The 16,507-nt window shown below is 41.7% G+C and overlaps 1 protein-coding gene across 1 annotated transcript in view; it reads right to left on the reverse strand.

The window, feature by feature from the left end:
* Positions 1-14,986, reverse strand: part of GPR1 (G protein-coupled receptor 1) — a 53,356-nt gene extending 38,370 nt beyond the window's left edge. The window contains exon 1 of the mRNA XM_038749319.1: positions 14,718-14,986. The gene's annotated coding sequence lies outside the window, so the exon portion shown is untranslated. The remainder of the gene's footprint in view (positions 1-14,717) is intronic.
* Between the last annotated feature and the right edge of the window lie 1,521 nt (positions 14,987-16,507).

The raw sequence follows: 16,507 nt of genomic DNA on the forward strand, positions 1-16,507 counted from the left end.
TAGGTAAGCTTCCAGCTGCCAGACACCTAATGAGGGACATTGATATTTGTCAAATGCACTCAACCAACATCTCCTGCTCCTCCAAAAAGGAGGTGCATCTCCTCCAAAAAGGAATGTGTTTGGTAAAGACTGGCAGAAGACGTGAGAAAAAGTCAGCCCTGAGCCTCAGTTTCTTCGTCTGTGAAATTATTATTGTATTTGTTAAGCTCTTACTATATATCAAGCACTACTGGAAGTGCTGGAGTAGATGCGAGTTATTCAGGTTGGACCTAGTCCTTTTCCCATGTAACTTGGTGCAAGTCACTTAACTTCTCTGTTCAGCTAATAGACTCTGAACCGACTGAGAGAGTCTCCATCCAATCTACTCTCAGGGTACGTTTTGGACATGTTCTATGGTGACACAATATCAGTAGAGAAGCAGCATGGCCTAGTGGATAGAGCCCGGGCCTGGGAATCAGAAGGACCTGGATTCTAATTTCGGTTCCACCGCTTGTCTGCTGGGTGACCGTGGGCGAGTCACCTCACTTCTCTGGGCCTCAGTTACCTCATCTTAAAAATGGGGATTGAGATTGTGAGCCCCACATGGCACAGGGACTGTGTCCAACCTCATTATCTTGTATCTACCCCCTTGGTTAGAACAGTGTCTGGTACATAGTAAGCGTTTGATAAATACTATAAAAAATCCGTCAATATTATTTAATGAGTGCTTATTGTGTACTAATCACTGTACGAAGCATTTGAAAGAGTCCAGTAGAATTAGTAGATGTGAGCCCTACCTTTAAGGACTTTACAATCCAATGGAGGAGATTGACACTAAAATAAATTACAAAGAGGAAGTACTAAAAATAATGGTATTTGTTAAGCACTACTATGTACATAAGTACTACTATAGAATAGAGAGTAACTAACCCTGAAATTATTCAATAGCTGTCATTACTAGTGCCATGTAATTGCTCAATAATTAAAAAATCCGTCAATATTATTTAATGAGTGCTTATTGTGTACTAATCACTGTACGAAGCGTTCGAAAGAGTCCAGTAGAATTAGTAGATGTGAGCCCTACCTTTAAGGAGTTTACAATCCAATGGAGGAAATTGACACTGAAATAAATTACAAAGAAGAGGAAGTACTAAAAATAATGGTATTTGTTAAGCACTTACTATGTACATAAGTACTACTATAGAATAGAGAGTAACTAACCCTGAAATTATTCAATAGCTGTCATTACTAGTGCCATGTAATTGCTCAATAATTAAAAAATCCGTCAATATTATTTAATGAGTGCTTATTGAGTACTAATCACTGTGTGAAGCGCTTGAAAGAGTCCAGTAGAATTAGTAGATGTGAGCCCTACCTTTAAGGAGTTTACAATCCAATGGAGGAGATTGACGCTAAAATAAATTACAAAGAAGAGGAAGTACTAAGAATAATGGTATTTGTTAAGCACTTACTATGCACATAAGTACTACTATAGAATAGAGAGTAACTAACCCTGAAATTATTCAGTAGCTGTCATTATTAGTGCCACGTAATTGCTCAATAATTAATAAATCAGTCAAGACTATTTATTGAGTGGAGCAGTATGGCCTAGTGGAAAGAGTATGGGCCAGAGTGCCAGGGGACTTGGGTTGTAATCCAATTTTGCCCAAAATATGCCTCCTGTGTGTCCTTGGGGAAGTCATTTCACTGGTTTTTTTTAATAATATTTGTTAAGCTCTTAGTATGTTCCAGATACTATACTAAGCTCTGGAATAGTTACAGGATAATCAGGTAGGACACAGTCCATGTCCACAATGGAGGTCACAGTCTTAATCCCCATTTTACAGATGAGGTAACTGCAGCACAGAGCAGTGAAGTGGCTTGCCCCAGGTCACTCAGCAACCAAGTGGTTGAAGAGAGATTAGAACTCAGGTCCTCCTGACTTTCCAGCCCATGCTCTATCCACTAGGTCACCCTGCTTCGCTTAGTACAGTGCTCTGCACACAGTAAGCACTTGTACTTCCCAAGCACTTAGTACAGTGCTCTGCACACAGTAAGCACTTAATAAATACGATTGACTGAATGAACCAAATGAACTCTCTGTCCCTCAGTTCCCTCATCTGTATAGTAATAATGATAGTATTTGTTAAGCGCTTACTATGTGCAAAGCACTGTTCTAAGCGCTGGGGGGTTACAAGGTGGTCAGATTGTCCTACGGTGGGGGGCTCACAGTCTTCATCCCCATTTTACAGACGAGGGAACTGAGGCCCAGAGAAGTGAAGTGACTTGCCCAAAGTCACACAGCTGACAATTGGCGGAGCCGGAATTTGAACTCATGACCTCTGACTCCAAAGCCCGGGCTCTTTCCACTGAGCCACGCTGCTTCTCATAATATATGGAGATTGGTATAATGATTGGTATAATTGGTATAATGTATATTTATATTTATATGTATGTATATATATTATATATATTTATATGTATATATTTATATGTACAATGTATAAATGTATATGTATAATGTATGTACATTATACATACAATATACAATATGTACAATATACAATATGTACAATATATGTACATTATATGTATAATGTATAAATATATACATATATATTTATATGTATGTATTTATATGTATAATGGATATTTATAGATTGGTATAATGGAGATTTAATACCTGTTCTCCCTTCTAATTAGACTGTGAACCCTCTGTGAGACACGGACTGTATCAAATATGATTATATGGTCTCTGCCCCAGCGATTGGGATGGCGCTTGGCCATAGTAAGTGTTTTGCAAATACCACAGTTCTTACTGTTATAAATATTCATTCAGTCAATCGTATTTATCGAGCACTAAATGTGTGCAGAGCACCGTACTTAACGCTTGCGAAGTACAAATCAGCAACATATAGAGACGGTCTCTACCCAACAACTGGTTCACAGTGTAGAAGGGGGAGACAGACAACAAAACAAAACAAGTAGACAGGTGTCAATACTAGCAGAATAAATAGAATTATAGCTATATGCACATCATTAATAAAATAAATATAGTAAATATGTACAAATAAAATAGAGTAATAAATATGTAGAAATAGATACGAGTGCTGTGGGGAGGGGAAGGGGGTAGGGCAGAGGGAGGGAGGGGATAAATAAACGTCATTAATTCATTATTTCCCTTTAGTTTGAAACTTTCAAAACTTGGAGTCAAGCAGATGCACAGGGAGATGCATTGGTATTCCTCGTCATCACCAGAAGGAATCCGTGGGCTCCAACACTTGGGGCATCACAGAGGAAACCGCATGAAGATGGAGAGCCCGTGATACATGCACTAAAGGGATGCAGTTCCTAGTCCTACATGGTCCAGAATCCCCCTAAGGATGTACCAAAACGAGAGTCCTCTGGTTGGGAATTCTTTAATAATAATAATAATAATAATAATAATAATAATAATAATAATAATGACATTTATTAAGCGCTTACTATGTGCAAAGCACTGTTCGAAGCACTGGGGGGATACAAGGTGATCAGATTGTCCCATGTGGGGCTCACAGTCTTAATCCCCACTTTACAGATGAGGTAACTGAGGCCCAGAGAAGTTAACTGACTTGCCCAAAGTCACACAGCTGACAAGTGGCGGAGCCAGGATTTGAACCCATGACCTCTGACTCCAAAGCCCGGGCTCTTTCCACTGAACCACAGTGCTTCTCATACCACCACCTGCAAGAGCAGCAGCTGAACTTGATACCCTGAATTTGCAGAGACCTTTTTTATTTGCAAAACCCTTCCACGGTACTTCTCTCAATTTGTCCTCATAACATCTCTGCGAGATCGGGATAATAATAGCTGCCGCTCCCTGTTTTATAGAAAAGGAAACTCATAGTGCAGAGAGCTGGAATGATTTGCCTGAAGTCACACAGCAGGCCAACTACAGAGTCAGGACTAGAACCTAAATCCTCTGACTCCCAAATCCATACCCTTTTTTTAATGGTATTTGTTGAGCACTGACTATGTGCCAGGCACTGTACTGAGCGCTGGGGTAGATACAAGCTCATCAGGTAGGACGCCGTCCATGTCCCACATGGGGCTTACTGTCTTAATCCCTATTTTACAGGTGAGGGAACTGAGGCCTGGAGAAGAGAAGTGACTTGGCCAAGGTCACACAGCAGACAGGTGGTGGAACAGGGATTAGAACCCAGGGCTTTCTAACTCCCACACCCATGCTCTATCCACTAGGCAACGTTGCTTCTCCTGCTTTCCTGTCCATTACACTACACTGCCTCTCTTCTCCCCCATTTTATCAGCGATCGAGGTTCAAGTAAGGATGAGTGATTAGCTGGACAGGCCAAAGACTGAAGATACATTTTTAAAAGTTGAAGTCTGTCTTCTATACGGTAGGAAAAATGAATGAGAAAATAGAGGTTAGAAATGGGAGCCCATTGTTGGGTAGGGACGTTCTCTGTATGTTGCCAACTTGTACTTCCCAAGTGCTTAGTACAGTGGTCTGCACACAGTAAGCGCTCAATAAATGATTGAATCAATGAATGAATGAAATGTAATCTTTGAAAAGCAATTCTGGGGTTCCCAGTCTCTTCCTTCATCTCCCACCCCCTAACTTTTGAAGTCCCTCCAGGCTCAGTTCTGGGTCCCTTTCTATTCTTCAGCTACATTCACTCCCTTGGAGAACTCATTTCTCCCACGGCTTCAACCATCACCTCGACGTGAATAATTGCTAAATCTATGTCTCTAGCCCTGACCTCTCTCCTTTGCTGAAATCTCACACTTCCTCCTGCCTTCAGGATATCCCTACTTGGACGTACTGCCGATAACTCAAACTTAACACGTCCAAAACAGAACTTATTTCCCCCCAAACCCTATCCTCCCTCTATTTTTCCCATCACTGTAGATTACTTTCCCACATCATTCATTCATTCATTTATTCAATCGTATTTATTAAGCACTTACTGTGTGCAGAGCACTATACTAAGCGCTTGAAAAGTACAATTCGGCAACAGAGACAATCCCTACCCAACGGGCTCACAGTCTAGAAGTGGGGAGACAGACAACAAAACAAAACAAAGCAAGTGGACAGGCATCAAGAGCATAAATTGATATTAACTGATATTAATAGACCTCACCCTTCTGACCCTGAACTCCCTCCCCATTCAAATACAACAGACCACTACTTTCCCCACCTTCAAAATTTTATTAAAATCACATCTCATTCATTCATTCAATCGTATTTATTGAGCGCTTACTGTGTGCAGAGCACTGTACTAAGCACTTGGGAAGTACAAGTTGGCAACATATAGAGACGGTCCCTACCCAACATTGGGCTCACAGTCTAGAAGGGGGAGACAGACAACAAAACAAAATATGTGGACAGCTGTCAAGTCATCAGAATAAATAGAAATAGAGCTAGATGGACATCATTAATAAAATAAAAAGAATAGTAAATATGTACAAGTAAAATGAATAGAGTAATAAATCTGTACAAACATATATACAGGTGCTGTGGGGAGGGGAAGGAGGTAGGGCGGGGGAATGGGGAGGAGGAGAGGAAAAAGGGATTGAGACAAGAGGCTTTCCTTCTTTAGCCCTCTTTTCCCTTGTAGCTTTTAAACACTTGATATTCACTTCCCCCTCAGCCCCACAGCACTTATGTACATATCAGTAATTTATGTATATTAATATTGTCTCCCCCTCTACACTGTAAGCTCATTGTGGGCAGGGACCATGTCTACCAATTCTGATGTACTCTCCCAAGTGCTTAGTGTAGTGCTCAATAAATACCACTGATTAACTGGACAACACTATCATCCTCCCTGTCTCACAAGGCTTTATCCTTAATAATAATAATAATGATAATGGCATTTATTAAGCACTTACTATGTGCAAAGCACCATTCTAAGTGCTGGGATCAGGTTGTCCCACGTGGGGTTCACAATCTTAATCCCTATTTTACAGATGAGACCCTATTTTACAGATGATGATGATGATAATTATTAGTTTTATCTTTGACACATATCTCTCATTCAGGAAAAATATATTCCTTTTGTCACCAAGTCCTGTCGGTTCTACCTTCACAACATCTCTAGAATCCTCCCTTTCCTCTTCATCCAAACTGCATCCATGCTTATCCCGCCTCAATTACTGCATCAGCCTCCTTGCTGAGCTCCTTGCCTCCTGTCTCTATTCGCTAGAGTCCGTGCTTCACCCTGTTACCCGGATCATTTTTCTACAAAACCATCCAGTTCCTATTTCACAGCTCCTCAAGAACCTCCAGTGGTTTCCCGTCCACTGCCTCATTAAATAGAAATTATCATCATCATCATCATCAATCGTATTTATTGAGCGCTTACTGTGTGCAGAGCACTGTACTAAGTGCTTGGGAAGTACAAGTTGGCAACATATAGAGACAGTCCCTACCCAACAGTGGGCTCACAGTCTAAAAGAAATTCCTCATTAGGGGCTTCCAGGTAATCAATCGACTCTCCCTCTCCTATCTTAATAACAGATCTTCTACAGTCCAACCCACACCACTTGGCTCCTCTGATGCCAACCTGCTCGGTGTAAATCCATCTTCTCTGTCTTGCTTTTGATCCCTTGTCCCCATTCTCCCTCTGGCCTGGCCCTCCCTCCCTTCATACCGGACAGACCACCCCTCTCCCCACTTTCAAAACCTTATTAGCCCTCCCTTCTGTATTCATTCATTCATTCATTCATTCAATCATATTTATTGAGCACTTACTGTATGCAGAGCACTGTACTAAGCACTTGGGAACTACAATTTGGCAACAAATAGAGACAATCCCTGCCCACAACAGCCTCACAGTCTAGAAGGGGGGAGACAGACATCAAAACAAGTCAACAGGCATCAGTAGCATCATTATAAATGAATAGAATTATAGGTATATATGCATCAGTAATAAAAATAAATAGAATTATAATACTAAATATGTACATATATACACAAGTGCTGTGGAGCTGGTGGTGGGGGGTAAAATATAGGGAGCGGGTCGGGGCAATGGGGAGAGGTGGAGGAGCAAAGGAAAAAGGGGGCTTAATCTAGGTCTGAACGCTTTAAGGATTTGAAATTCACTCCACTCCCAACCCCACAGCACTTATGTACATATCCAACTGTATTTTAATGTCTGTCTCCTCCTCTAGTCTGTAAATTCCTTGTGGACAGGGATTAAGTCTACCTACCTAGTCAGTCAATTGTATTTATTGAGAGTTTACTCTGTGCAGAGCACTATACCAAGTGCTTGGGAGAGTACGTTCCCTGCCCACAATGAGCTTACAGTCTAGAGGGGAAGACAGATATTAATATAAATAAATAAAATTACAGATAGCTAAGTGCTGCGAGGCTGAGTTGGGGGATGAATAAAGGGAGCAAATCAGGGTGATGCAAGGGAATGGGAGAAGAGGAAAGGAGGGCTTAGTCAGGGAAGGCTTCTTGGAGGAGATGCGTCTTCAACAAGGCTTTGAAGCCGGGGAGAGGAATTGTCTGTCGGATATGAAGAGGGAAGGAGTTCCAGGCCAGAAGCGGGAGATGGGCAAGAGGTTGGTGGTGAGATTGACAAGATAGAGTTACGCTGAGAAGGTTAGCATTAGAGGACCTGTTGTATCACACTCTCCCAAGCTCTTTGAATGGAGCCTGGCACACAGTAAATGCTAAAAAAAATTAATTGATTGATTAGTAATAATTATGACATTGTTAAGCACTTACTGTGTGTCAAGCACTGTTGATTGACCTATAATCCTGCTCTGAAGAGCAAGTATTTTATCCTTTTCCGGGTGAATGAACAAGCAGTATTTTGCAAGGCTGAATATACTTGAAGAATGAGAGCATGACATAATCTTTGGGCAGTGGGGGAAAAAGAACAAAGACTGGCTGAATTTTCCAAATTTCATAACACAGTTAACAAGTCTATTAAAGCACTGTGGTATATTTTAGGAATTAGGAGAATACGAATTTTAGTTGAATACACACACTGGAGAAAGGCAAAGAAGAAAACAATTTGGAATTTTTCTTAATTTAAGGGTGTTTTAGTATTAGAATTTACCTAAACTCTTCTTGAATCTGTTGATATATTCTGCCTGCACAACTTTCTGTGCAGACGAATTCACATGCTTACTATCTGCTGCATGAAGAAGTGTTTCCTTCTGTTTGCTTTGAACCTTTTCCCTTCAAGTTTCAATGAATGTTGCCTCTTCCAATCGTGAGACTTTGCGAACGACGTTTCCAAGTTGACTGTGCTCGCAATCATCATGCTTTGATAGAATTCAGGCATGTTCCCTTCGCTCAGTTTCCTGCTTTTCAATTTGCCTTCCTAAGAAAACCACTCAATTCCCTTGACTGCCTTGGTTGCCCTTTTGAGTGCTTTCTGAGATGACCTTATGTTTAGTGGTGTTTTTTGAGGTTTTTCTATAATAATAATAATAATTGTGGTACTTGCTAAGTGCTTACTATGTGCCGGTTACTGTTCTAAGCACTGGCGTAGTTATAAGCTAATTGCTTTGGCCCACACAGGGCTCACAGTTTAATCCCCATTTTACAGATGAGGTAACAGGCACAGAGAAGTTAAATGACTTGCCCAAGGTCACACAGCAGACAGGTGGCAGAGCTGGGACTAGAGCCCAGAACTTGCTGACTCCCGGTCTGTGTCCTATTCACTAGACCACACTGCTTCTCCTGAGAAGGTTGTACTTTGACACTGGGCCTCACTCACATACCCCAAATTACTGAGATTACTAAATAGATGCAGCCTAAGGAACAGTCATATTATTTTGTATATTAATCTAATAAGGTTAAAGACTAGACTCCTATTTAACGTAACACTACTAATAAGTACAACTTTCATGTAACAAGTTCAACTCTCCCTACCCCAGACGGCCAAGTTTTTTGCCTTCTTGGCTAATCACAGTTTTAGTTGAGTTTTCTCTTCTTAGATTTCAAGAAACTAAATCCCTTCACTGACTAATGTTAATCACTATTCCTTATGTCTCCTTGAATGACCCAATTGCAAAGCACACTTGAAACCCTACTGAACTCGATCTCTTCCTGCCCTCCTCCTCTTGGATGCTAAAGCCCTATGAGTACTTTGGATTTTTTTTCTCATTTTAGGAGGCGGAAAAGTTTACTGAATAAAATACATCCGAAAAAATCTGAAAAAAGGAGATGGTGGATTTCTGCAGGGGTCCGAAGATTTGTAAGATTTGATCTTAATGAATATTGGCAGCAGAATCCATGGGGGACGTTCCATTAAGCAACATGGCTTGGTGGATAGAGCCAGAAGGACCTGGGTTCTAATCCCGTCTCTGCCGATTGTCTGCTGTGTGACCTTGGGCAAGTCACATCACTTCTCTGGGCCTCAGTTACCTCATCTGTAAAATGGGGATTAAGACTGTGAGCCTCATGTGGGACAGGGACTGTGTCTAACCTGATTAACTTGTCTTTAACCCAGTGCTTAGACAGTGATTTGCATGTAGTAAGTGCTTAATAAGTACCATAATTACTATTATTAATATTTGTATTACTTGCAGGTATGGCTTCAGCAATGGAGAAAACAAATTGGATGAACAGATTATGTTGCCAACTTGTACTTCCCAAGCTCTTAGTACAGTGCTCTGCACACAGTAAGCGCTCAATAAATACAATTGATTGATTGATTGATTGATTTGAAAAGTGAGTGGTGAGGCACCTAGACTTCCCAAGCACTTAGTACAGTGCTCTGCACACAGTAAGCGCTTAATAAGTATGATTGAATTAATGAATAGGGACTAGAAAAAGGAGATGAAATACCTGCCTGCAAGAAAATAAATTAAGCTATTTGAAGAACTATACCTTAGCAAAGTCTCCTTATATGGTGTGAAGAACCTGAGATATTAGAGAATCATTGAGAATTTTAAAACCATTCACTGCCTAAAGCTGAACAAATAGTTTGGGTGTTATTCAGCATGGTGAATTTCTTGTATGAGTTATCATGAGGTCTGAGGGAGGGAGGGCGGGAGGGAGAGAAAAAGGAAGGGGTAGAGAGACGGGGAGGAAAGGATGTTGATCCTTTCTGGCTTACTTTGACAAAAATCAATCAGTCAATCATATTTACTGAGTGCTTACTCTGTACAGAGCACTGTACTAAGCGCTTGAGAGAGTATAGTGCAACAGAGTTAGTAGACATGTTCCCATAGGCTGGCATTGCAATTGGGAGGGTCTCTTTCAGGCATAGAGATATTAGCAAGAGGTTTTAGCTTTCTGTGTGAAATAATGTTAATCATGATTGTGGTATCTGTTAAGCACCTGACTACACACAAAGCACTGTACTAAATGCTGGGGTAGAAAAAATCCGACCAGATCAAACATAGTACCCATCCCACATGGGGCTCACGATTGGAAGAAAAGAGAATGGATTTTTCTTCCCCATTTTACAGATAAGGGAAATGAGGCAAAGGTAAATGACTTGCTCCAAGTCATACAACAGACAAGTGGTAGAGCCGGAATTAGAACTCAGGTTCCTCAACTCCCAGCCTAGACTGTTTTCACTAGGCCATGCTGCTTCTCATCTCCTTTCACTAAGTAGTCATTAAATAATGGGGATTATCTTCAAGAAAAAAGAATGGATGGGGTATTCAAGGGACCCCAGGGATAGAAATCTGAAATTTGTAGCTTTTATTTAGTAATAATAATAATGATGGTATTTGTTAAGCGCTTACTATGTGCAAAGCACTGTTCTAAGTGCTGGGGAGGTTACAAGGTGATCAGGTTGTCCCACGGGGGCTCACAGTTTTAACCCCCATTTTACAGATGAGGGAACTGAGGCACAGAGAAGTGAGTTGCCCAAAGTCACCCAGCTTACAGTTGGCGGAGCCGGGATTTGAACCCGTGACCTCTGACTCCAAAGCCCATTCTATTTCCACTGAGCCACAAGTTGCATCAAATACTTCAACTTAGCCATTTTAGCACTTACATATTTATGTATACCCTTCTTTGTCAGCACTTGGGAATATATGAAGGTAATCATTTGCACAACCTATTGTTCATTAGGATTACTTGATATGTATATATTTACGGTCTTTTCCCACCCTTACAATGGAAGCTCTTTTTGATCAGGGAACAGGGAACATGTGTTGTGTATCTTTTTAAGTGCTTATTATATGACACTGCACCTAGTAGGTGCACAAAAATACCACTACTGCTACTACTACTACTATTGCTAATGGAAAAGCAGCATGGCTTAGTGGAAAGAGCTAAGGAGTCAGAGATCGTGGGTTCTAATCCCACCTCTGCCGCTTGTCAGCTGTGTGACTTTGGGCAAGTCACTTACCTTCTCTGTGCCTCAGTTACTTCATCTGTAAAATGGGGATTAAGATTTTGAGCCCCACGTGGGACAACCTGATTACCTTGTATCTACCCCAGCGCTTAGAACAGTGCTTGGCACATAGTAAGTGCTTAACAAATGCCATCATTATTATTATTATTGCTACTAATTATAAGCAGCATGGCTCAGTGGAAAGAGCACAGGCTTGGGAGTCACTGGTCATGGGTTCTGATCCCAGCTCTGCCAATTGTCAGCTGTGTGACTTTGGGCAAGTCACTTCACTTCTCTCTGCCTCAGTTACCTCATCTGTAAAATGGGGATGAAGACTGTGAGCCCCACGTGGGACAACCTGATCACCTTGTAACTTCCCCAGCGCTTAGAACAGTGCTTTGCACATAGTATGCACTTATAAATGCCATTATTATTATTATTACTGTCTTATCTTATGCTGTCGAGTCGTCTCCGACCCATAGCGATGCCATGGACACATCTCTCCCAGAGCACCCTACCTCTACCTCAAATCATTCTGGAAGTGTATTCATAGAGTTTTCTTCGTAAAAATCCAGAAGTGCTTTACTCCTTCCAGGCAGTAAATTCAAGTCTCCGCCTTTGACTCTCTCCCATGCTGCTGCTGCTCAGCTCAGGTGAGTTTTGACTTGTGGCAGATTGCCTTCTCTTCACTAGTCACTGCCCAAGCTAGGAACGGAATCGTTATGCCTCTGATGATGATGATGATGATGATGGCATTTGTTAAGTGCTTACTATGTGCAAAGCACTGTTCTAAGCACTGGGGGGATACAAGGTGATTAAGTTGTCCCACGTGGGGCTCACAGTCTTAATCCCCATTTTACAGATGAGGTAACTGAGGCTCAGAGAAGTGAAGTAACTTGCCCAAGGTCACACAGCAGACATGTGGCGGAGCTGGGATTCGAACACATGACCTCTGACTCCAAAGCCCGGGCTCTTTCCACTGAGCCACGCTGCCTCTGCTTGACTCTCCCTCCTGTAGTAGAGACTGGTAGAGTTCTGGAAACTCTCCAGGTGTGCCCCTGAGAGGAGATACTACAGCTATGAATACTACTACTACTACTACTACTACTACTACTACTAATAATAATGTTGATATTTGTTAAGCACTTACTAAGTGCCAAGCACTGTTCTAAGCACTGGGGGTGATACAAGTTAATCAAGGTTGCCCCACGAAGGGCTCACAGTCTTGATCCCCATTTTACAGATGAGGGAACTGAGGCCCAGAGAAGGTAAGTGATTTGCCCAAAATCACACAGCTGACAGGTGGCGGAGGTGGGATTAGAACCCATGACCTCTGACTCCCAAGCCCAGGCCCTTGCCACTGAGCCACGCTGCTTCTCTATACTACTACTATGACTGTGAATACTACTAGTAAGACTACTGCTGCTACTACTTCTACTATGACTACTTCCCAGACTAAGCCCCCCTTTTCCTCAGCTCCCCCTCCCCTCCTTGTCACCCAACTCTCTCCCTTTGCTCTACCCCCCTCTCCGCCCCATAGCACTTATGTATATATGTACATATCTATAATTCTATTTATTTTCATTGATGCCTGTTGACTTGTTTTGATGAGTACATAACATATCTATAATTCTACCTATTTATAACGATGCCTGTTGAGTTGTTTTGATGTCTGTCTCCCCGCTTCTAGACTGTAAACCCGTTGTGGGCAGGGATTGTCTCTCATTATTGCTGAACTGTACTTTCCAAGCGCTTAGTACACTGCTCTGCACACAGTAAGCGATCAGTAAATACGATTGAATAAATGAATGAATACTACTACTGATATTACTATTACTACAATGATTCATTCATTCAATTGTATTTATTGAGCGCTTACTGTGTGCAGAGCACTGTACTAAGCGCTTGGGAAGTACAAGTTGGCAACATATAGAGACAGTCCCTACCCAACAACGGGCTCACATTCTAGAAGGGGGAGACAGACAACAAAACAAAACATGTGGAGAGGTGTCAAGTCGTCAGAATAAATAGAATTAAAGCCAAACCACTGCAGTCATGATAACGACAGCTACTACTACCACTGTCTTTGAAGGGTTAGATGTTGAACAGGTTACTCTCACCACCCTCTCCAACTCCTCTACCCCAAGAAGATTCCATTTTGTGGTCTCGAGTTGTCTGTGCCTGTAAATTCTCAGTAGACCACTCTTTCATTCATTTATTCATTCATTCACTCATTCATTCATTCAGTCAGTCATTCAGTCAGTCAGTCGTATTTTTTGAGCTCTTAATGTGTGCAGAGTACCACACTAAGTGCTTGGGAGAGTAGTCCAACAATAGACGCATCCCCTGTCCACAACAAGCTTACAGTCTAGAGGGACGAGATTATATTGCCCATAAATCCGACCTCTTGCCCTTCATTCTAAGAGCCCAAGTGGGCAAGCTGAGAGTCTGTTATCATTTTCATCCCTGTTCACTTCAACCTACATAATAATAATAATGATGGCATTTATTAAGTGCTTACTATGTGCAAAGCACTGTTCTAAGTGCTGGGGAGGTACAAGGTGATCAGGTTGTCCCAAAGGGGGCTCACAGTCTTAATCCTCATTTTACAGGTGAGGGAACTGAGGCCCAGAGAAGTTAAGTACAACTATAGGATTACTTCCCCCTTGCAAAGAATAAAAAGTAAAAAATAAAAAAAAAAACGCAGGCATCCTAAAAGCATCCCCACGACACTGATGTTCATGTTATTATACTCGGTTGCTGTCTTTACCTGGAATTTATTGTAACATCTGTCTCCCTCACTAGACTGTAAACTGATTTAGAGACAGGATCGTGTCTACCAACTGTAGTGTACTTTCTCAAGTTCTTAGCAGTGCTCTGCATAAAGTGAGTGCTCAGTAAATACGATTAATTGACTGATTGATATCTTTTAAAAGCATTGTAATTGGACTCAGGGCCTCTCCCTCATTTGGATTAGGGATCTAATCAGGATGATGATTTCAGTGACGATGGATCGCATTCATCCAGCGACTCACCATAAGGGCTTTATTCTCATTTTGCTCTTCTAGGTTGACAGTCGTGCATTTAGACTTATAAACTGTTACTAGTTGGGTAAAGGCAGTAGGATTTTTTCAAAGTTTTTGTTCCTCTTTTTTTCCTTGAAAACCTCAGCTCCTCTTGCTTGCAGATATTTTAGAGTTAACGCCTAGTTGGAACAAATGCGCTGTGTGCTCTAAACCATTGTGACTTAGGGTAAAAACTGCGAGTCTGCACAGAGAGATAATTTTACCATTAGCGATCTTTTTTCGCCAGCTGCTAAACATCGAAAGCCTGTTGAGGGAATAAATCACCCGCAAAAATTGTTACTGCAAATTGGTTAGTTAGAGAGAAGGAAACTGAAAAATCCCCAAACGAATCACTTACCAGTTAATTTTCTGTCAAGCGAGAAGCTATTGTGATCCCGGATGCAGGAATGGAGTGGAGTTAGGATTTCAGAAGGACAGTATATGAGGATTTCCCAGATGCCTTAGGCGGCTTTTATCCGGCTTTGGAAATGACATTGTCTAGGGGGAAATGCCTGATTTTGGCCTTTTAAATCCTGGAACCTGTTTTGACCACGTGGGCGCTTTTGCCCCTTTTGCAGATCCAGAGCTTCCCCTGAAGTAAACTAAGCGGTAAACATACTGAAAGAATGAATCATTTTGGTCAGCGAACGCCTGGAACAGAAGTTCGCCGTTGAATGGAAATAGATCTGTTAAAGGCACACTGCTGAAAGCTGTGCAGTGGGGAGGGGAGGGAGGAGAAGGAGTAGGAGAATGGGGAATGGGCTAAACAGTCACACTGTTGGAATTGTGTTTTTGTTCATACCAAACTTAAGAAAAAGCAAAAAGCAACCGGGTGGAAATGGGTTTTGGATACGTCCAAAGGAGGACTTTTCTTGGGTTTAGTCTGCTCACTGTCAGACCTACTCTGGGTACTGTTTCAGAATTCTTCCAATCTCTTCAGTTCTCCACAAACATTTTAATTTTACTTTTCCAGTGTACAGACTCTCTGAACTAAGTCCAGGATTTCAGTGTCACGCTGCCTGAGAGGATGCCTCTCCCTCGGTGCAGTTTCTAGATTTCCGAATGAACAAAGAACGGCTGGGTGGCTAGAAAAACCCTGAAGCTTTGGTTTTTGTCCTGACTTATTTTGTTTGCAGCTGGAATCCCGGCATGCCCATATGTCTTCCTGAGACAAGGCGGGGAGTCTAGAAAATATGGGATTCAGTGAGGAGGGGAGGGGAAATGGAAAGGGAAAGATTGGAGAGAGGGTGATTAGAGAAGCAGCGTGGCTCAGTGGAAAGAGCACGGGCTTTGGAGTCAGAAGTCATGGGTTCGAATCCCACCTCCGTCGCATGTCTGCTGTGTGATCTTGGGCAAGTCACTTAACTTCTCTGGGCCTCAGTTACCTCATCTGTAAAATGGGGATTAAGACTGTGAGCCCCACATGGGACAGCCTGATCACCCTGTATCCTCTCCAGCACTTAGAACAGTTCTTTGCACATAGTAAGCGCTTAAATGCCAATTATTATGATTATTATTATCCTGGGTAGAGAAAGGGACTGGAACATCCATGACTTTTAGTTTCAAAAGTCCCTCTTAAGTGGCATATGCTTTAAGTGTCAGATGCCTTAAGAATGAAGTATGTTGTAAATAATACAATATTGGCATTATGTTGCTGTGACTTTGGCCACATGTGGGTTTTGGGTACATGTGGGTTTTGTGCATAGGCTTCAGAACGATAATAATAATAGTGGAAATGGTATTTGTTAAGTGCTTTCTATGCACCAAGCACCATACTAAGCCCTGGTATTGAAACAAGTTCATTAGATAGGACACAACGGTTCTTGTCCCACATGGGGCTCACAGTCTTAATCACCATTTTACAGATGAGGTAACTGAGGCCCACAGCACCTGTATATATGTATATATGTTTGTACATATTTATTACTCTATTTATTTTACTTGTACATATCTATTCTATTTATTTTATTTTGTTGGTATGTTTTGGTTTTGTCCTCTGTCTCCACCTTTTTAGACTGTGAGCCCACTGTTGGGTAGGGACTGTCTCTATATGTTGCCAACTTGTACTTCCCAAGCGCTTAGTCCAGTGCTCTGCACACATAAGCGCTCAATAAATACGATTGATTGATTGATTGAAGTGACTTGTCC

This window comes from Tachyglossus aculeatus, chromosome 7, assembly GCF_015852505.1.
Source record: "Tachyglossus aculeatus isolate mTacAcu1 chromosome 7, mTacAcu1.pri, whole genome shotgun sequence".
Taxonomy (NCBI): domain Eukaryota; kingdom Metazoa; phylum Chordata; class Mammalia; order Monotremata; family Tachyglossidae; genus Tachyglossus; species Tachyglossus aculeatus.